Source organism: Pinus tabuliformis, chromosome 8, assembly GCF_031772625.1.
Source record: "Pinus tabuliformis cultivar Carrire ecotype Pingquan chromosome 8, CPIR1, whole genome shotgun sequence".
Taxonomy (NCBI): domain Eukaryota; kingdom Viridiplantae; phylum Streptophyta; class Pinopsida; order Pinales; family Pinaceae; genus Pinus; species Pinus tabuliformis.
Genome location: NC_142294.1, coordinates 333261314 through 333283679, shown reverse-complemented (window position 1 = coordinate 333283679; position 22366 = coordinate 333261314). Strand labels below are relative to the sequence as shown.

Sequence of the window (22366 nt, the reverse complement as noted above, 5' to 3'; positions counted from 1 at the left end):
GACCACAACAGCAAATCTAAGAAAAACATCTTAACAGAACCTTCCATTTCTCTTAGTACGGGCCGAATTTGAGAAAACTGCTCATCAAAAAATTAATTTGGTCCGTTCTGAACAAAACCCATGTTTCGGATTTTTCAGATTCTTCTCCATTTGCCTGAATCGTTCAATACAAAATTGTCACTTCTTATTCCAGCGAACTTCTGAATTGGCACATTTAATGATGAGCTAGAGATCAAATCTTCCATCTAGAAAATATCTTGGAGGCTAAAATGGTGAGTGATGTTACAACCAATTTTTTAATAAACCATAATTAGTAAAATCATGCATAATCATCAATTTATTAAAAATAAAGGAAAATAAATAATATTTATCTATAAGAGCACAAATCATTATATGATAAACCATGATAAATGATATGATAAAAAAGAGTAGAAATGGATGAAATAGGTGTTAAAAAGTAATAATAATCATGACATATTAGCAATCCAACATACCCCCAAACTGAATATATTACATGTCCTCATGCAACAAAAAAATGAATATATTGCATATTCTCATGCAACCCAAAGACTCTGTGTTAACCAAGCAATAAAGAATTGTTCATCCGAACTCATAAAATCGATAGAACAAATGAATTCTTCCTCAATTAATGAATATTCAATTTTAGCAATCTTGATGAGGGCGTAACAATTTTTACATTGACGTTCAAGTTATGTGTATATGAAGTTGCAGCAAAATATGACATAAGTAATAGCAAACTTCATTAACTATTTTCTCAAAAACTACCAACCAGATTTTGTTGAAATTTTGCAAGTAGATTTCTATTATATTAATGCTTCTATGATCCAAAAATCAGATCGTTTCAATACACGGATCATGAGATATAAATAAAATGGTTGTAGGTGATAGTGTATGATTTCTGAAATTTATGAACTAATTTAACTTGAAATTATCTGGGTTTGTGTATTTTAATGATACGCCTGTGTTTTCCAGAAATCACAAAAATTGAGTTCATAGTTTTAAAAATATATGGAAATCAATTTCTGCACTGTATAAAAAATGAAATTGTATGAAAGAAAGTACAAAACATTCATCATGCGTAGCAATTCCTCTCCCAAACTGAAGAATTAGCATACCCTCATGCAATGCTAGAAAACAAATTGAGGTGGTCACTACCATTTGTTGAATTCTATGCTTGGTGTAAAACAACATGGAATAAGGGAGGTGTTGAGAATGAATAAGAATATTAATGGATGATAAAGAATATTAATGACATGGTCATAAGAAAGAAATGAATAAAAGCAAAACTCCCCAAAATTGAAAGATGATATGTCTCTGAAAAATGGGAATTGGTAAATATGTGGAATGAATGATGATAAATAATGCTCAATGGATTTTCATGAAATTCTCCCAAATTCGTAATAAATAAGAAAATTATGCTATTTTACCTCAAGTTTAACCTCCAAAAAAAAATTGTGGAATGACATATATGGACTAGCATTTGTTGACGCTGATGTAGGCATAGTTGGTGTTGAAAATGATGCAAAAGGTGAAATCCAGGAAAGCACATCATGTTTAAACAATTGTTCGCGTTTATGAGTTGCTTGAACCTCTTCTGTTAGTTGCAATAGTGTGGTCATGTTGCAAATAGAGTCCCCCCCCCCCCACTTGTTGTTTTCCTGTAAACAAATCACTATTTTTCATACAATGTTCTTGAATCCACAGTGTTAGTTTTGAATAGCAACAGATAAAATGCATGCAAAACTTTCAATCAGAAAAAATTTTGTATACATGTAATACTAATATTTTTCAAATCAACAAGTTATGGCAGAGTGCAGTAATCATATCGCATACTATCGCATAATGCATACATTCCCCCCTCCAATTGGAAAAGGGATTCCATGACCATAAATCTTATGAAAGGTGTTATGCTGATGACAAGGGAGGGGAATGAACAATACAACAGTAAATGAAGCAGAGTACACATATCAATGATAGGACGGCGAGAGTTATGGTTATAATGAGAGCAGAGTGTATAAAGATAGTTATGAATAAGAGATAGAATGCTTTGGATTGATGATAAGTTATGCGAAAAAAAAAGAATAGCAATATGCCAAAAAGATGCTTTGTTGACAGTATTCTAGCTGAAAATGATTCGGTTGATCGGAAAACAATTTCTCATGCGTAAATGTTCAAAATAGGGAACAAATTAAGGAAATAAATTCTCCGATAAAAAGAAAAATAAAAAAAGGGTATTATAGTAATAATTGACGATAAGATATAACTTCAATACCATAAACAATGCATCTGCTGCCAGCAGGCGTCCATAGCCTCGGCATGGTTTCTTTTTAACCCGTATGAGTCAGGATCCTCAATTTAAAAATGGAGAGTTCCAGTGTTTTTCTACAAAAGAGATCAGTGTGCTGGCATGGTAACCAAATAACCACACTTCCATTCACTGGAATGTAGCAAAAGTGATCAGGCCAGCTCATGATGAGACCTCCTGTTCCAAGGATAATTTGGTTATCCAATAGATCATAACCCTGGTATGGTGGCCTTAATGGGAATGTTACTTTGTTACAACCTTATGAACATGGTAGGTTGGCTCGTAATGAGACCCCTTATGCTCCATCTGCGAATAAAATTTTATCGTTATTACACATTTTTGTGATAAAAAGAGGGAGGCTCAGTACTCCTTAAGAGCAGGGATGGTGGAAGAAGTTGAACATGTCAATAGAAAAAAAAAAAAAAAATATATATATATATATATATATATATATATACCCATAATCTCATTTAGTATAGACAGAGAAGATTATAACCGGGAAGGGTGGAACTAGCATGGTATTAAGATGATCAGTCAGTATCATGTACAACAAAAAATGATGTAGTAAAGTTGTATACAAATAATTGTGTCTCTTTTGAAAATAATCTATCATCAAGGAGTTGTCATGTTAAAGATCATAACGTGAATGATATTAACTCGCTTCAATAGAATCCATAATTCTTATCCTCGTGAAAGTAGTGTACTTCATGGTATGAAAGGAAATCAATAAAATGTGGTTGAGATGAACTAGGAATAATCCCACAAGAGGAAGGAATAGATGTTCTCAAAAATACTCCCAAAGTGTTGCTCCCTTGAAGGAACAGCAAAAACACTCTAAAAAGTGTTGTTCCTTGTAGGGAACAGCAAAGGAAATGCACGCCAACATAAAAAATACATACGAAAAAGTGTTGTTCCCTGTATGGAACAGCAAAAAAATATACTCAAAAAAAATGTTGTTCCCTGTATGGAACAGCAAAAAAATATACTCAAAAAAAATGTTGTTCCTTAACAGGAACAACGAAAAAATGCATGTGAAAAAGTGTTGTTCTTTAAAAGGAACAACAAAAAATACACCCAAAAAAGTGTTGTTCGTTAACAAAAATGCGAAAATGTTGTTCCTTTGAAAGGAACAACAGAAACGTGAAGGTGTTGTTCCTTTCAAAGGAACAACAAAAATGCGAAAATGTTGTTCCTTTGAAAGAAACAGCAAAAATGCGAAAATGTTGAAGTGTTTTCCTTCGGAAATGAAAAACAAAAATGCGAAAGTGTTGTTCCTTCGGAAAGGAACAGTAAAAATGTGGAACTGTTGTTCCTTCGAAAAGGAACAACAGAAATGTAGAAGTGTTGTTCCTTCGGAAAGGAACAACAAAAATGCGGAATTGTTGTTTCTTTTCGAAGGAACAACAAAAATGCAAAACGGTTCTTCCTTCGGAAAGGAACAGCAAAAATGCAGAAGTTTTGTTCCTTCGGAAAGGAACAAAAAAAATGCGGAACTACTGTTCTTTTGGAAATGAATAGCATAAATGTGAAAGTATTGTTCCTTCGGAAAAGAACAGCAAAAATGTGAAAGTGTCGTTCCTTTGGAAATGAACAGCAAAAATGCGGAAATGTTGTTCCTTCAGAAAGGAATAACAAAAATGCGGAAATGTTATTCTTTGGGAAAGGAACAGCAAAAATGTGGAAATGTTGTTCCTTAGGAAAGGAACAACAAAAATGTGAAAGTGTTCCTTCGGAAAGGAATAGGAAAAATGCACAATTATAAAATGCAAGCACGCAAAAAAAACGAAGTAGTTTTTCACTGCATTGATGCTGAGAATGGGCTACAATTTGAAAGAAGCAACACCTGAAACACAAAAATATAAAAGAAATTAGAAAAGAAACAACATTTTATTTAAAAACGTTATTTAAATAAATAAATTAAGTTACAACAGCGATGATGTTATTTTTTAAGGCAAAGAAAAAAAGGATCTCTTTAGAAAAATGTATTGGCAGCTATGACATGACATGAATCTTCAAATGGAAATCAATTCTTCATTTATTCTGTTATGAATCCGTTGGGTAATGAATTGGATGAAATTCCCTTGTTTCATTAAAATTTCTTTCAAGAATCGTTCGTCCATAAATTGACCTTCTTTATTCTCCTAGGACCTGCAAAAAAATGAGTGTCTACCTGCAATAAAACATTAAATCATGGAGAAAGAGAGGTGATCGGGCTCCCCTAATCCAAAAATTATGCAAAAAAACAACAAGTAGTTACTCTGTATAATAAATCCACGGAGAAAATAACAAAGTAAAATTTATTTGTCACTTGTGGGAGAGGAGTGGTCGACCATACTAACTAGCACTGTTTTAGTTACAACTTCTTTGTTTTTCGTCCAAATTGAGTGATTCCAAAGCCAGATGAGAGCTAATTCAAAGGTATATCTCCAATAGAAATATGTTTTTAAAATTTAATGATATGATATGTCAATTTTAGTTAGAACGACTTGCATAACAGAGTCATTTTGGATTATCCCACTTAGAACAACAGTGGATATTTTAAGCATATATTTTTCGTTTGATGACGGATTAAAATAATTTAAATTGGAAATGAAATTAAATTCATTTATTTATCTCCAATATAAACATGTTTTTAAGACAAGAAGAATTGATAGGTCAAATACTCTAAGGAATAGCCGGAAAGACAGAGTTTTAAGAGTGCTGATTTGCGATAGATAGTCAGTATTTTGGTCATAACTTCCTCATACGATATCAAAAATGAGTGATTCAAATTTATTTGTAAGATAGATTCATAGGGGAATATACCATAGAAACAAGTTTTCAAAATATAGTCATTTAGACATCCAAAAACTGATTGTCCCAACTTTGTTCCTGAGTTGCCTACTAGACACATTGTCAATGTTTTGGTTCTAACTTTTTCGTTTCAAATCCAAATTGAGTGATTCAAATTGGGTTGTAAATTACAAATTAAGGGATACTTAGGATAGAAATAGGTTTTATAAATATTGTCATTTAGGCCTCCAAAAATTGATTGTCCCAATTCTGTTCCTAAGCTGCCTACTAGACACCTTGTTAATGTTTCGGTTCTAACTTTTTCTTTTAAAATCCAAATTGAGTGATTCAAATTGGATTGGAAAGTAGATAGAAATGGATACTTAGGATAGAAATAGGTTTTAAAAATATTCCCTTTTGGCCCCTCGAATCATGACTATCCCGACTGTGTTTTCAGAAATTTAATCAAGCCCAGAAGCCAAAAAATATGATATTCAAGCATTTTTTCCAAATCGGTGATAAGAATGAATATGAGTGTTTGTAGAACTATTATTTCCATTATAATTCATCTACATACAGAAATGAATTAAAAAATTTATCACCAATTTTGATTTCCACAGCGTGTTGCAACAAAAACAACAATTTTTACATCAAAAACAAAATGCATTTTATTGTCCTTATTTATTTTATTTTCTTACACTAACCTACTTTGATTTGAAAAATGAATATGATTATATATAAGAGTACTTCCAATGGAGCCATTTTTGAAATAAGGCTTCAAGTATGCACATATCCAAATTTGAAAATTGCATATTAATAAATATTAGGGTATGAAAAGCCAACTTCCCTTGAAAAGATAGTGTCAAAAATTGTTGAAGTATGAAGTGATGTTGCAAACAAATGATGGAGTGAAACCAATCTTCAATATATTGTTTACTTTGTTGATTTCTCGTATCCATCATATCATGAAGTTCTTGAGCTTTTAAATTGATTTGCTGAAGCAAACTAGAAGAAACCTCATTTTCTTCCATAACTTCTACAATTTTTGAATTTGAAATATTCTAAATCTCATTGTAAGTTTTTTCAAATGGCGTATGTGAGATAGAAAGGGTGGGTAAATTTTGCAGTTCAACACTATAAGCATGTTGTACTAGTTTATTATGGTGAGGGTGTAGAATGACTTGAGCAGGAAATTGTGTACGGAATGAAGCATTTTGATGATGTAGATGATTGGGTTGAGTGGATGATTTTGATATGCAAGAAAGATGTTGTGGAAGGGCTAGTGAAGAATGTGGAGAATGTGTTTGTGCTACAAGATGAGGGAGAGTAATCATACAATCATAAGGTGAACCATGCCAAACTTGTAGACAAGATTTGTGGGGGTTATATTTAGATTGACATGGCTGCCCTACACATGAGTATTCCATAATGGATTACGCAAGTAAGAAGATGGAGAGGAGGTGTTTTGAACCATACCTGTAGGCCATGCTTCCATGATTTTGACCTTGTTGCAGCTTCCTCATCTCTTTGAAATGATACTTCCATCCTAGATAAGGAAGAACAACTATCTATGGGATGCTCCTTTCGGTAATGAGGGAAAAACACTTCTTCAATTTCTTGATTTTTCTAAACCTGAAAAACATCCAATTTTGAATTTAGAGAGCTAATAAAATCAACTTTAAAATTTTCAAATAAAACATTGATTTCAGCTCTTATGTCTCATTTTCTTGTCGCAGATTTGGAAAATAAAGAACAAACATCTCCAGAATTCTTACCAACCTTGGAGATTCCTCTTGAATACCTTATGCACAATTCACAAACATCATCATATGAAAACTAAAAAACATCACCTTTTCCTATCAGATTTAAGAGTTCTAAAAATTCATCTTTGATTCCTTCGAGTAGGAGTGTTTTTAAGATCTCTTTTTCCAAATACTTATGCTTCAATTTTTGAAGGTTATATTGAAATCGCTCTACATAGTCCCCCAAGCTTTCATCTTCCCCTTGTATCATATCGAAAATATCTTCATTTTCTTTGCAATAGTCTTGGTACTTCTTCAAGAATATGTTCTTCATGTCCTCCCATGTTTGGATGCAATTCCTACCTAGGCTCATGAACCATCGAATCGCTGCTCCTTTTAGAGTAAGAGGAAACGCTTTCAACCTTTGAACATTAGTACAATAATCATATCCTCTACAAAGTATTTTGAACTCAAATAAGAATGTATCTTGATCTTCATTTGTCAAAACATGAAAATTTGGTAGAGAAGATGGGGGAATTATGTGCATTTGTGTCACTCCTCCTAGATCTTTGATAGGAAATTCAAAAGTTGAAATGTGAGCCATTTCTTACCATAATAGAAGATGTTCTTCATGTGTTTCTTCGAAGCTCCTTCTTCAAATGTTCATGTCAATTGGTTAGTGAAATGGGTGGTGCTTACATCACCACTTAGGTGAAATCATGAGATTTGTTTTTCAAAATTTCTAATTTTTTTTAGTCATTCACACAAAAATTCAAACATTTATTTCTACCCTAAGTTTTCTAACAATTCTGCTGGAAAGCAGGCAGGGGAGTAGGGCTTTTACATGCTCCATACGTAGGTTCTTACCTTCCGTTTTTAATACCCAATTCTCTCCTAACAGGCACTCATCAGATGCACACTACTCCTTAGAAATCGCTACACTCTCCTCGGCAGCGGCGCCAAAATGTCGAGGTATAAAAAGTGTCTTTTTAACTCCTAATTATCTTCACATTAATTGTCAACCCGGGCAAGATTTTCTATTTCAAGAGTGTACTCAGTCTAAGGCGGCTATTTACTCAAGAGTAATATTTCTAAATTGCAGTACAATGCTCTCAAATACAAGAATAAATGGATACAGCTGGTGAACTCAAATTGCAGTTAAAAGAAACTCAATGCTCTGAAACTAAATCATTCACTCAGGAAATTACATCAATTTATCAATCAAGGATGCAGTAGTGATAACTCTTTCCTCTGTCAACTGATATAAATGAAATCAAACATAAAAAAGGATCTACAATCTGAGAATTTAGACAGCTATAGTCAATGTTATTTACAGATGTTGATATTTCAATCCACACTAAAGAAAATAACTGGAAATGGCAATCCAATTGGAAATGATTACTAAAACACACTTGTTGCAATATCAATTAAAAAATGAAATCAAATCCTTGCAGAAAAGAACAACGACTAAGTCTATTGAAAAACTTAACAACAAAGCTTAACTTTAGCAGAAATGAAATATTAATGGAAAGGAACAGTAATACTAAATTATTGAAGATGAAAAACAATGCTAAATGGAAATGAAACGCAAAGCTAAATGAACAGAAATACTAAATGGAAATGAACAACACTAAAAAATTAATAGAAATGAGCAGCAATACTAAATAAGCAACAACCTGTAATGCACGGCAGAATCTGAAGTGAAACGCGAAGCTTTATAACCAAAATGAACAGCATAACAATTTAAGTTGTAATGAATAGCAATCTTTTTTATGGTGGAAGAAAATAGCAATGCGATCCAATTGTGATTTCATGCACGAAACGATTTTAGGAAAATGTATAAGAACATGAAGTTAGAAAGCAATGCAACTCAAAAGAAATGAAAAGTAAATCAAACCATCACACGACTGGAACTGTAAAATAATAGTACAGGAACAAGTGGATCCACCAGGGCCAGGCCCTTAGCCGTCAGTGAAGCACCGCCGAACTTACTCCAGTATCAACTAATGGAACAACAACTCTTTTATTTATTAATCATCAAACTGTGAAATCATTACAACATCAAAAGACCTGAGAATTACAATGGTAATGCAATAGTCCCCCTTTCCTCCTATCCTATCCTATACTATATCTAATCATCCATAACTTAATCTTTGATATTCTATCTCATCATGAATCATGAATCCATAAAATTTCGATCTCTTATCTCTGTTTTCATTTAAATACAAAGAGAGTAGAGAGCAATTACAATGGAGATTATTACGATATGATTCTCATTACAAAATTGGATTGCTCACAAAAAATTGATAAACAAGATCATATTTGGAATATCTCCCCCATCAGCATTCAACAGGAACAGGTCGATTTTGGTATTGTAACTGAGATAATTTGGAAAACAGCGACAACAACGAATCTGAGACAATAATCTTCAGAGAACCTTCCATTTCTCTTAGTACAGGCCGAATTTGGGAAAAATGCTCATTCCAAAACTAATTTGGTCCGTTCTGAACAAAACCCATGTTTTGGATTTTCCAGATTCTTCTCCATTTGCCCGAACCATTCAATACAAAATTATCACTTCTTATTCCAGCGAATTTCTAAGTTGGCACATTTAATGATGAACTGGAGATCAAATCTTCCATCTGGAAAATATCTTGGAGGCTAAAATGGTGAGTGATGTTACAACCAATTTATTAATAAACCATCATTGGTAAAATCATGCATAATCATCAATTTATTAAAAATAAAAGAGGAAATAATATTTATCCATAAGAGCATAAATCATTATAAGATGGAATTATATGATAAACCATGATAAATGACATGATAAATAAGAGTAGAAATGGATGAAATAGGTGTTAAAAAGTAATAATAACAATGACATATTAGCAGCCCAACAATCTCAACAAAGGATTTTGAGGAAACTTTATAACCCCTATCCTGTCAAAGTAACCTAGGTTGTAACAACCCCTAGTTGATTTTCCATTTAAATAAAAGAAGACCAAGGTCATGGGACATGTATTCCAAGATAAATGTTGGGAAAATCATAGTGATGGGTATCGTTGGTGATTAATTAATGGAAATGGAAATTGACAAAGGCAATTGGCATTAATTGGATTTTTATATATGAAATAAAGGAAAATAGGAGAAGAAGAAGATGAAGAATCAAAAATTTAAATGAGAGGGAAAGTGAAGGAAAAATGAAGGAAAATGAAGAAAATAGAGGCCTCAATGATAAAAAGGCTTATGAGGATAATTTCATAGCTTTTGTTAGTTGATGTTTTTGACAGTTTTGGGGTTGAGCTCGCTTTTATTCTCTCATTCTGTCGTATTTTTTCACACTAAGTATTCTTGGAGAATTCTTGAAGCACGTTGGCATACATTGGGTTTGGAGAAAGAAGTAAAAGGAAGGTAGGAAAGAAGAAGGGTACAAGTGGATCAACAACTACAGTTGGATTGCTTTGCAAGTAACAGGTTTCATGTGTGATTTCCTCGTTGATTTATGGATGTATGGCATATGAATGTGATTTTTTGGATATGTGTTATCATTGTCATGGAGATTTTCCTAGAGTGACAGTGGTTTTAACCATGTTGTTGTGGGTTTTTCCACCTTTTTTACTTCTTCTTTTTTCTTTTTCTTTTTTTTATTGGTGCTCATGTTTTTTATGGTTGTGGGTTGGAACAAATGTTTTGGAAGCCCCAGAAAAACTTGGGTTTAGTTACTAATCCTAGAGCCTAGGTTGGGACAAATCCTTTGGAGCCCTTTGTGGGTTGAGTTACTAGTTCTTAAAGTCGGGTTGGGAAAATTCTCTAGAGCCCTAGAAGGTTGTGGGTTGAGTTACTGGTTCCTGGAGCCCTAAACAACTTGGGTAGTGATTGATCTAGTTAGTGTTAGTGATGTCCAACCATGGAGGTGGAATCACTGTGGTTTAGGGTTGAGGTGGTTGGGCATGGAGTCAAACTAAAAACTGAAATAGATCTCCATTAGCTCACAACTTTTGAAAACTAGATCCCTCTAAAAATCTATGTTTCTTGGAACCCTTATTCTTCCTTCTACAAGATAAAACACGAATACTAAAAACTGATGCTCAATAAATGATATTATTTATGTACAGTTCCTTCTTACATAAAGTACTGAATTTTCTCAAGTGAAATCTGCTTTCCACTCATACCAACCTAACATTCAGGTACTGGACTTAATTCCTCCATATTCCTCAAATTCAAAAATTAAAATAACCATGTACCACATGAAATTTTGAGATAAAACATTTAATACTTACACCGTAATAAATTCCCACTACTGAACAAACAAGGTTTCGATATAGTTAGCTAGTAGGTCATAGAACTGCTGAGAAAAAATTCCAGCTATGTCATTTTCTTGAATAGTTTGATGACATATATATTCTTGAACTGGGCAGCCACAAGCACTGCTCAAATCTTCACCGTTGTGATTTTCTCGAAAAGGTTGTTAGAGGCTATTTTCTTTCCTTTTTCTAGAAGGCCAATGTTCTTGGAGATCTGCAAAAAAATATTCATCTTCTGAATTGTAGGTATCATAAGTTGGAGAATCTACTGAGGAGTGAAACCCCTCATCAGAAACATAAGTATCATAAATAGGAGCACCAAAAAAATATATAAAGTATGACCTTTGATGGTATTTTTTACAGTCTAATGAGTTCTTCTTTTTCACCAGAAAAGGAATGTAGGCATTTCCATCTTAAAACCCAAAAAAGAAAAACCAAAGTGAAGATCATAGGTCAAAATATACAGCCAACTACTAAATCTTGTCACCTTCAAGAATCATATCCAAATAATAGTGAAACCCAGGGAATTTTTTTCTAATTCGTTCCCCAAAAACGACGCCAAAAGATGTTCAGATGGATGGAAAATTTTAAAATCAGTAGCTAGAGTGACAAGATGTGAGGGCTTGCAACCAAAACTTCTAGTTCTGAAACCCTAGCCTTCCATAAAAGAATGGCTAGAGAAACTCTCAGAGTTGTAGAGTGTTGGACTAAAGGAGTGGTTTGAAGAAAATAAAGATGACAAAATTTATACACAGGAAATTAAGAATCTGAGCATAAGCACTGTAGAAATAATGTTGGGAGATGGATTTACAGCATGGTGGAGCACCTTTTAAGGCCTCTTTAAACAAGTTTTGTAGGTTCTCTCTGTTGTGGAAACAACATTAATAAATTTGCTAAATGAAAAAATTCAACAACTTCATTACACTTACGCTAATAAAAGAAAAAAATTAAATGAAAGAATGTAAACGCAAAGAGGAAAACATGACTACAACTACCCAAAGTTGGAATCAAACTGTAATGTATTATTCAGATTTTAGAGAGATTTTCTTATTACAATATTTTCTCCCCTCCCAGCCTAAATAACTAACTGTAAAAAACAACAATTTTGGGACTGACTCCTAATCTTAATTACCAAACACTTTTTTAAACAGTTATAAAAACTGTTTATTTTGAAAAGTTTTTGTTTAAATAAAAATTACAATATATATATATATATATATATATATATATATATATATATATATATATATATAGATATAGATATAGCAATCGTTTTACAAAACACATTATAATCCTTTTACATATGCATTCAAATCCTTCAATGTTTGAAACATGCGAAAAGGCATTTGAGCCAAAGTTCTTGTCAAATTTTTGTGGCTGTGTGTTGGGGAAGGAATGTCGGTGCCGATCTCAGTGCCATGCTCATGCACACCTCATGAAAACCTCACATAAATCTTGAAAATCTAATACTGCCTAGGGAACCACTCATAGTGGTTTCTGGCAAGTAAAAGTTGTGATGTGGGGATTGATATTAACCATTGACCTCCTTGATGGAAATTTAGGCTAAATCCACCTAGGGGACCACTTCTATGTATAAGTTATGTGAAATGTATGTTATCGGGATTCAATTGGTCTAGAGTTCCATTTTTATTTGATCTGAATCTGTCAGGTAGTTGCAAGAAAGATAAATTCTAACTTCCTACGCCATACTAATATTATTTGACTATTTGCATAGCCATATTTTATAAACAATAGGATTCTAACTAAAATGATACAATTTCCTAATATGTGTCCCCACTAGTTAATCTTCATTCGTTTATGCACCCCAGTAATAATTTTTTATGTCATAAATGTGAGCATATTCATCGAATCACTAATAGCTAAACAATTTGGATTTCTAAAACATGTCTCAAATGTATTAAGCCTCACACTATCACACTAGTATAATGTCTTGACTGGTTCGTACTAAAAGCATGGCAAGTAAATAACTTGGTTGGTTTCTTGGTTCCTCTCCTAGTTTGGCACCTTACGTGTAGAGCCAACCATCATTTCCATGCCACTAACAATGACATCTCCTCCATCAGACAATAAAATGGTCAACTCACACAATGTCAAGTATGGATGAATAAAGGGGCACTACACAATGATCTTGGTGTGCCTTAATGAGCATGGCGGCCCTGTTAACATAGATAATGAAACTATCAGTTATGTTGGGGTCCAGAGTCTCATTATGATCAATTTTCTCCATTTTTAAAACAATAATAAATAAGTCAGATCACGTGTAGATGATTCCTATCGCTATTGCTTCCATTATCACTAGAACTAGCTTCTTATGATTCACAATCACATCTTGTGATTTGTGCAGATGAACATATATTTCATCAACAATGTTTAAATCTGATTCTAATTTTTCGATTGGGTAAAAATTCTGCTCATCAGTTGGTTCCCTTGCTTTGGTAAAAAAGACGACATGTTCGCTAATAGAGAGGCACTGGGTTGGTGTTTAAAAGAGTTTCCAAAGCTTCATGATTCGTTTTTGTCCTTGATAACTTTCATCGCAAATGCATGTTAGTTGCAAGTAGATTTCACAATCACTAGTTTCAATCAGATCCTTCATCAGTATGCCATGTAAATGTGTTAGAAAACCTGCACAGATGAATCTAGCTAGTAAAGGTTAAACACACAGCTTTGTAGAGCAAAAACATTAAAAGAATCAAAAGAACAAAAAAGAATGATTGATTCAAAAAATAGGTTACAATGCTCATGATATAGCATTACTGGGTGAAGATCCCAAGGTAATGTGCCATAGTGGCGATCAATGAGAGGACTCAACAACTACAGCAAGTTTTGAAGAGAACTAGCCATTTGCAGAGTGAAAGGAGGAGAAAATCAGGGAGTAAATCATGCAGAAGAACTAGCCAGTTGCGGAGTGAAAGGAGGAGCAAATCAGGGAGTAAATCATGCAAAAGAACCAGCCAGTTGCGGAGTGAAAGGAGGAGCAATCCAGGGAGTAAATCATGCAAAAAAGATCTTACATGTAGTCCCATGCTCTAACTAAGTGTCTACATGTGCCAGTAATGAAGGTCCTAGGTATCTAGTACCCCCAACATGTCAACATGAATGAGATATGAGCATCTTCTTATTGTGAATCCAATATTTTCACTTCCATGTTGGATATAGTATAGTCTAACTCTCACAAAACTTTGATCTTCCCTTAAACACCTTGTGATTACAACTTTATTAGTATATCCAGGACCTCGATTTCGATATTAACTTCTCTGCACACTCATTGGATTATTTCATTTTGGCATGATCAAGAATCAGATAAGTTGTTCATATCATTACATATAAAGTACCCACCCATTTCACTTGCTTCCTCCTTCAAATCTACTAATTGGTGTGGCTTAGCATCATTTAAGTGGTAAAGATTTGACTTTACCATTATCGGAAGGCGCCCCAAAAGATACTGTTCTCCTATGGCATTCATTTTATCGCCCCATTGGAAACAAATATCCATATAAAATCTACCTTTATATGTAGTACCAACTTGCCTGCACTTGTATGGAAGCAAATGTTTATTGTGAATGCTCTATGTTATTTCCTTGCCTTGACGCAATATAGTTGGTCGCTCTAGCCATATTCTCAGTTTTGTTGAGCTTCTGGGCCGTGTAATCTCCACAAAATTAAAGTTCAAAAAAACTAACTCTAAACCCCTTCCTACAAAGTAGTTAAAAGAATCAATGTGCGGTGTAACAAGGACCTGCAATGTCTCGAAGTTAAGTTGTTCCATTGTGGTTTCCACGCTGAAAAGGGGAAAAGGGAGAACAACCGAGAGTCACTACACAAGATGCTTTTGAGAGCAACTTTATTGAGCTACAATTTCACAGGTTTTAGAAGAGTTTCGTCATTTCTTCAGTAAATTCGTTCTATAATTTTTTGAAGAGTTTTGTATTATGTCTTCCTTTCATTTTTAAAATATATGAAGTATAGATCATTTTCCTAGAAATTTAATTCTTTGTTATAATTACAATAAAATTAAGAACTTTGATTTTTAGCATTGCAATATTATACTACAACATATTGGCTCCAGTTGGGAACAGCGTTTTCCTTGTAAAATGTTGAGAACTATAGACCAATGGCCCATGGTTAAGCATGGAGTTAGACTAGAAACTAAAATTGATCACAACTTCTGAAAACTATATCCTTCTAAAAATCTACATTTTTTGGAACCTTTATTCTTCCTTCTACAAGCTAAAACAAGACTACTTAAAATTAAAAACTAATGCTCAATAACTGAGCTTATTTATGTGCAAGTCCTTCTTACATACAATATTATATTTGCTCAAGTGAAATCTTCTCTCTTGTGGTACCAACCCAACATTTAGGTATTGGACTTAATGCGTCCATATTGTTGAGATTCAATAATCAAAATAACCATGTACCACATGACATTTTGACATAAAACATTTAATACATACCCCATGATAAATGCTCATTGTTGACCAAAGAAGGTTTCCATATAATCATCTACTAGGTCATAGAACTGCTAAGAAAAAATTTCAGCTTCCTCCTTTTCTTGAATAGTTTGCTGACATATATCTTCTTGAATAAATTTCAGCTTCCTCCTTTTCTTGAATAGTTTGATGACATATATCTTCTGGAACTGGGAAGCCACAAGCACTGCTCAAATCTTCACCTTTGGGTTTTTCTCGAAAAGGTTGTTTGAGGATATTTTCCTACCTTTTTCCCATAAGCCAATATTCTTGGATTTGTAGGTGTCATAAGCTGGAGAATCTACTAAGGAGTGAAAACCTTCATCAGAAAGATAAGTATCATAAATAGGAGCACCCAAAAAATATATAAAGTATGACCTTTCATGGTTTGTCTACAATTGAATGAGTTCTTCTATCTTCTTTTTCATCAGAAAAAGAATGTAGGGATTTCCATCTTAAAACCCAGAAAATAAAACCCAAAGTGAAGATCACAGGCGAAAATATACAACCAACTTCTGAATCTCCTCACCTTCAAGAATTAGCTCCAAATATTAGTTCTAAAACTCTAGCCTTCCATAATAGAATGGCCAGAGAAACTCTAAGAGTTGGAGAGTGCTAGACTAAAGGAATGGTTTGAAGAAAATAAAGATGACAAAATTTATACAAAGGAAATTAAGAATCTGAGCATAATAACTGTAGAAAGAATTATGGAAGACAAAGAAGATTTGCATGAATTTATAGCATGGTGGACCGCCTTTTAAGGCCTCTTTAAACAAGTTTTGTAGGTTCTCTTTGTTGAGGAAACAACATTAATAAATGTGCTAATCGAAAGAAGCCAACAACTTCATTACACTCACGCTGATAGAAGAAAAACATTAAATGAAAGAATATAAACACAAAGAAGAAAACATGACTATAACTATGCAAAGCCGGAATCAAACCGTACTATATTATTCAGATTTCAGAGAGATCTTCTGATTAAAATACGAGTGATAAGGACTAGACTCTCAACCCCACAATAAGTTACTTTTTAGTTTTTTCTCCCTTCCCATCCTAACTAACTAAGTGGAAAAAAAACAAAAAAAACACAAAAGGAAAAAAACAAACAATTAAACAATTTTGAAACTCACTCCTCTTACCAAACACTTTTTTAAAGAGTTATAAAAATTGTTTTATTGAAAAGTTTTTTTTAAATAAAAATTACACATTATAAAATATTATATATATAAAGACATATAATATTTTATAGTAATCTTTTTACAAAACACACTCTAATTCTTTTCCATGGGAGTTGTCTGTAATGCGATTTTTTGGAGATTCCGGTGACGGAATCCGGCGGAAGAAATTGAGGTTAAATCTCGATTTGTTGCAGTTAAAATGGTTTTTTAACTGCATATTTGGATTCAGCGCCATGGAAAACCCCTGGGACGCTTTGATTGTGCAGAAACTAGTTATCAAACTTGCGATTCCAATAAATTGAGGTTAAATCTTGATTTGTTGCAGTTAAAATGGTTTTTTAACTGCATATTTGGATTCAGCACCATGGAAAACCCCTGGGACGCTTTGATTGTGCAGAAACTAGCTATCAAACTTGCGGTTCCAATAAATCGCTGGCGGATTTTGACCGAAAAACCCACTATCAGCACCATGGAAAACCCCTGGAACGCTTTGATTGTGCAGAAACCATCCAAAAAATCGCACCACTGCTTTTCCATGTGCATTCAAATCCTTGAATGTTCGGAACATGCGAAAAGGCATTTGAGCCAAAGTCCTTGTCATTGTTTTCTGGATGTGTGTGTTGGGAAAAAATATCAGTGCGGGTCCCAGTGTCATTCTCATGCACACCTCGGGAAAACCTCACACAACTCTTGAAAATAAAATATTACCTATGTAACCACTCATGGCAAGGGCTAACCAGCCATATATTGTGCCATTAATGCCTTTGCCAGCTATGTATGGGCAGCACGTCAGGCAGGATGGCATAGGATGCATACATGACTCCGGCCGGCGACCTCGCGTTTCCGGTGACATACCCGGGACCCACCAACGAGGGCCCGCCCGCCCCGTCCCTCCGTTCCCGCTATCCACGTCAGCGCATGGGATCTATGTTCAAATGAAACTCTTCCCTCGCGCCCATTTCATTAAAATTGATTTTCGAACGCCGATGGCTCTGCAACCTGCTCTGCGCATCCGTTGCTAACAATCGCTGCATCCTGCTTCGCATGTCCTCTGCTACGTGCTCTACGACTGCTCTGCGATCACAGGTATTTCTCTGACTACATTTGACAAGTCTGCTATTTGTCTGCTGCGAAATCTGGCACATGAACTCTCTCAGAGAAAAGGAACATTGGGTTCATCTTCTTTCTTAGGGTTACTGTGAGATAAACTTGCTAGGGTTCCCCTCTTGATTCCAGCAGCATTAGGCAGTTGGATCACTGGGTCCTGTTTGCTTAGACGAAAAATTCTCACCTAGACGACGAGCATCTGAACTCTTCATTACTCGCAATCTCTTCACAGACTTCACAAACATGCTGAAAAAAATAAAAGCATTTTTCCATTCAGAAATCTGCCTGTAACGATGATAAAACAAGAGACTCGCCTGGTTATTATTATTTTCAGGTAAAGGATTTGCATCCGATGTTTGAGCTGCAAATAGAACTAGCGAAATATTCAGAATACTTCTATGTCTATTTCAAGCGAAAGATTCAGAAAACTTGTATGTTTATTTCAAGCGAAAGATTCAGAATACTTCTATCATAATTTCTGTGCAAGATTGAGAGATTAGGAAACAAACCATTTATGGCGACTCGGAACATTTCATCCAGAGCAGCAGTGAGCTTTTCGTAACTGTCATAGGCCTTCAAGTCAATTTTGCGGCCTATAGGCACGCCATCCACATTTACTTTGACGAACATGGTGTTGATTTTCTTTTCCCCTGGATCTGCTGCTGGAGGTGGAGGTGGAGGACGATTACAAGAGGGGCCGCGGCTACTTTGGGTTGCGCAGCCAAATTCTTTCTGAAGCTCCAGATAGGAGGCCATCCTACCACCGGCGGTGCTCTGTAACAGCCAAAAAATTAAACGCACTCATGAAAAATGCATTCTACCCAAAATCTCAAAAGAAAAAACACAAAGAAATTGAAGGAAAGATAAATTAAAGACCAAAAATTTAAGAAAATAAAAACAATAAGTTGTACAGACCTGGAAGGGGTTACACTTTTGTTCGGAGCACGATCAGTCTCAGCTGGGGTTTGTATCTTTTCAGAGGCAGCAACAGGCGCCGGCGGTCTCTGGCTCTCCTGAGAAGCTTTAACTACAGATTGGGTATTTTGGGTGGATATAGCACCCTCCCCAAATCGATTGTTCGTTTTATCATCTGGAATCCCGCTGGGCGCTAAAGCCTTGGAATAGTGTTGCAAATTCTGCTTGCTTTTCTGCTCCCAAGTGAGCCAAGCGTTTGCAAGGCCATACTGCTGCGGAACAGCCCAAGGAAATATGAAATTCCTTGGCTGTAACTGATTCAACAACTTTGAGTCCGACTCTGGTAATCCAAACCCAAAATCACGCATCAAATTCACTCCCAGAGCATCAGAGAAACCTCGCTTTGCTCCTGAAGCAAACTTAGTAGAAAATCCATGACTCCTAATTCTTGTTGTGGCTGCCCTGGTTGAAGCTGTTGGTTCCAGCATGTGATAGTCGATGTTAATTTCAAGTATAAATGATAAATCAAACAGTAGTAAATGACATTTAATCAGGATTGTTCATGATGAGTGCAATCCTATGAGCAGATACTACCTGAAATTATTCAACAGCAGATCTCTTGGATCAGGAAGAATACCAGAGCTAACTGATGAGTTAAGGAGAATCCAAAACCATGGCTAACATCCAAAGTCAGGGAGACAAACACTCTTTAGACTGCATCACATTTCATGCAAAAATTAGTTAATCTACCGAAGGATAAACCAAACAAAATTAACCTGAAGAGCTGTCAAGCCAAATTGTGGTAGAGGACTCATCCTCTGACACTTGCTGATGCTGAGGATGTGCATCCTCTAAGTCTTATCACTGATATGGTATTTTCTGTTATGTTTCAAGGATGTGCATTCAGACTTGAGGTAGCATAACAATAATCAATTTCAATCAGGATATTTTGTCATGTTAAAGTATTCTAACATGAATCTATTTTGTTGTTGTCACTATGCAGTGCTTCTAAGCCCACGGAATGGTGGAAAAGTGGACACTATGCATTGAAGTATCATGCCGCCCCAATCCTGGTCCAGCATCTTTAAAAATTGTCCTTCACAATGGGGCAAAAAATCATGTGATTTATAGAATATGGGAAGTGCAGGGAAAGACAACCAATAACGAAGAATACTACATTACACTTGTTGCAGGTTTAAAAGAGGCAAAACACAATGGGGTGAATAACATAACAGTGCTGACAAACTCAGAATTAATCTGTAATCACATGGAAGGCATCTACAATGTTCGCGCAGACAATTTGAGGCCCCTCTACAGAGAGGCAAAAATCTGGAGTGCTCGATTTAATTCTTTTTCGATAAAACACGTTGCGGAGATCCATAAAATCTCTACTCATCTAATGGTTGGAGCAATCTCAAGTGTAGATGTAGGTGCCAGAGATGATTCAGGATCATCGTTCATTCCACTGGCAAACATTGATCAGCATCAATATAGGTCTCGACTATGTGTATACACCATGGTTGTCATTTTTATTGGGATTCTCATACCGTGGTTCTTTCAGTAAAGTACTCGTGGATGTACTTTTTTTTGGTTTTGTAATATCATTCACCTTGGATGTCCAATCATGTTATAACTGAATTCATGTGTCCAATTATGTACATTATATTTGAGGTGAACTAATTATTCTTAACCTACTGGTGATTCTAAAGGCCATCCACAAGTTGGCAAATGTGTGGATCATTGCTTTCAGTGCATATGAATATGTGAATGTTTGATTGGTTTTAATTATGTCCATTTAATATTTTTCAAACTTGACTAGACTACTATTGGACATGGAATTATAACTCCTCAGCTTAATAATATGTATGCACAATCTTCTTCAAGCATCATTCATGATTGCCTATTAATACTTGGAGGGTACCAAAGGCTCATAGTTACCTTGTTATCTACACCTGTTAATTCCATCCACATACTTGCAGCTGCTCCATAAAACAACACAACTATCTGCACAAGCAATCTGATTTCCTTCATTTGAAGCATTTTTGTTGAGTAGGGTTTGCAACACACAAGCAATTCTAGGTAATAAATCCTTTCTTTTCCTTGCTTTCCATACTATATGCACTCACCACATATTTATTTCCTTCAACTTCTTGCTTGACACGAAGTTGGAATCCTTAACACCTACATATAAACTTAGAATGCTGATCACTTGGAACATGTAAGTATTAATTCTCTTTTTGTTTCTTTAAGAAACACTGTTTTATAGCCAGGTTCAAGCATGTTTGCAAACCTCTGGTCGTCTGATGATAACCATTCTTCGACATTTGGGTGAGACAACCGTCACAACTGAACTTTAGTAACATTCATGTTAGACCTCTTATTTCTTGTAGGTTAATCAACCTCCATGCATAATTACGCTACACTCTCAGTGCATGGATGCTCACATTATCATGGAATAGCATTAATGATCCACAACTTCGTTAGAATAAATTTCTGCAAGAATACATTTCATACATAGAGCAGAGCAGACGACTTAAAGGAAAAAAAGGATGAAAATAGTCAACTGAGAGACCACGTTCCTCTTGAATAATGTGCCAACGACCAGGAATCAACCAGAAAGTAGTTATGGAAAAACCATCTGCCATCTCAATCCTTTCCCTGTACTCATGTTGAAAAGAGATTGGTTGTGATGAACTCGACTTAAAATGGATCTTTAACAGTTTTGGAAAGACCCTCTGTCATCTCAATCCTTTTCCTGTTACACATGTTGAAAAAAGATGGTAAAATTGTTTTGTGATGAACTAGACTTCCTCAAAATCGATCTTAACATTTGTCTTTCCATAGTGCATGCACTCTTCATCTAGTTTATTACCATTTATGAATCACATAAATTTGGATGTTGTTTACACATTTTTCCATCAGCAAGAATGAGAGTCAACTTTAAGGTCACGAGCTTTGAAAATTTGTTAATTAAACTCTGAAATTTGTTAATGGTTAGTTCTTTCTCTAGACCGGCTTTAGACTGAAAAAATAAGCACCTCTTAAAGAAAATTATTCCACCAGCTCCACTGAATTGAGGTTGTCCCTGAGCAGCATCATCAAAAAAAATTCCTAAGCCATTGATTTATCAATTAGTTGCACAACAATCTATCTTGGGTAAAATATCTGGGGGGTTTGTTATCTTTCAACTGTTTGAAAAAACTAAGATTGTTCAGTCCTTGCTATGTAGATTGGATTATTAGCCATTCATGCCACCAAAGGCTGAGAATGACAAAGAATGACATAATGGGGTTTGGGTTCTTTTTGAGGCTGAGCTGCTTTAGCTGGGCTTTAATTTTTAGCTTCCTCACTTCTTTTGCATCATCAATCAGAAGCTCTTGCAATAATATTATTGATGTGCTGGATGGCATTGCCCAAGTAGCTAGAAGTTTTCTCCTTAATTCTGTTGGTATTAATCTTGTTTAGTTACATGCTTTGATAGGTAAGTGATACGAACAAAACTATTTTTCTTCTGTATTTCAAGCTAAAG

The 22366-nt window shown here is 34.9% G+C and overlaps 1 long non-coding RNA gene and 1 pseudogene across 1 annotated transcript; one reads left to right on the top strand and one right to left on the bottom strand.

The window, feature by feature from the left end:
* The first annotated feature begins 17544 nt into the window (after positions 1-17544).
* Positions 17545-20527, top strand: LOC149235486 (uncharacterized). The gene is made up of 2 exons (XR_016268293.1): positions 17545-17901; positions 19841-20527. It is a non-coding gene; the product is annotated as an uncharacterized LOC149235486 (long non-coding RNA).
* LOC149235487 (auxin-responsive protein IAA31-like) lies at positions 17943-19702 on the bottom strand (annotated as a pseudogene).
* Positions 20528-22366: the final 1839 nt, after the last annotated feature.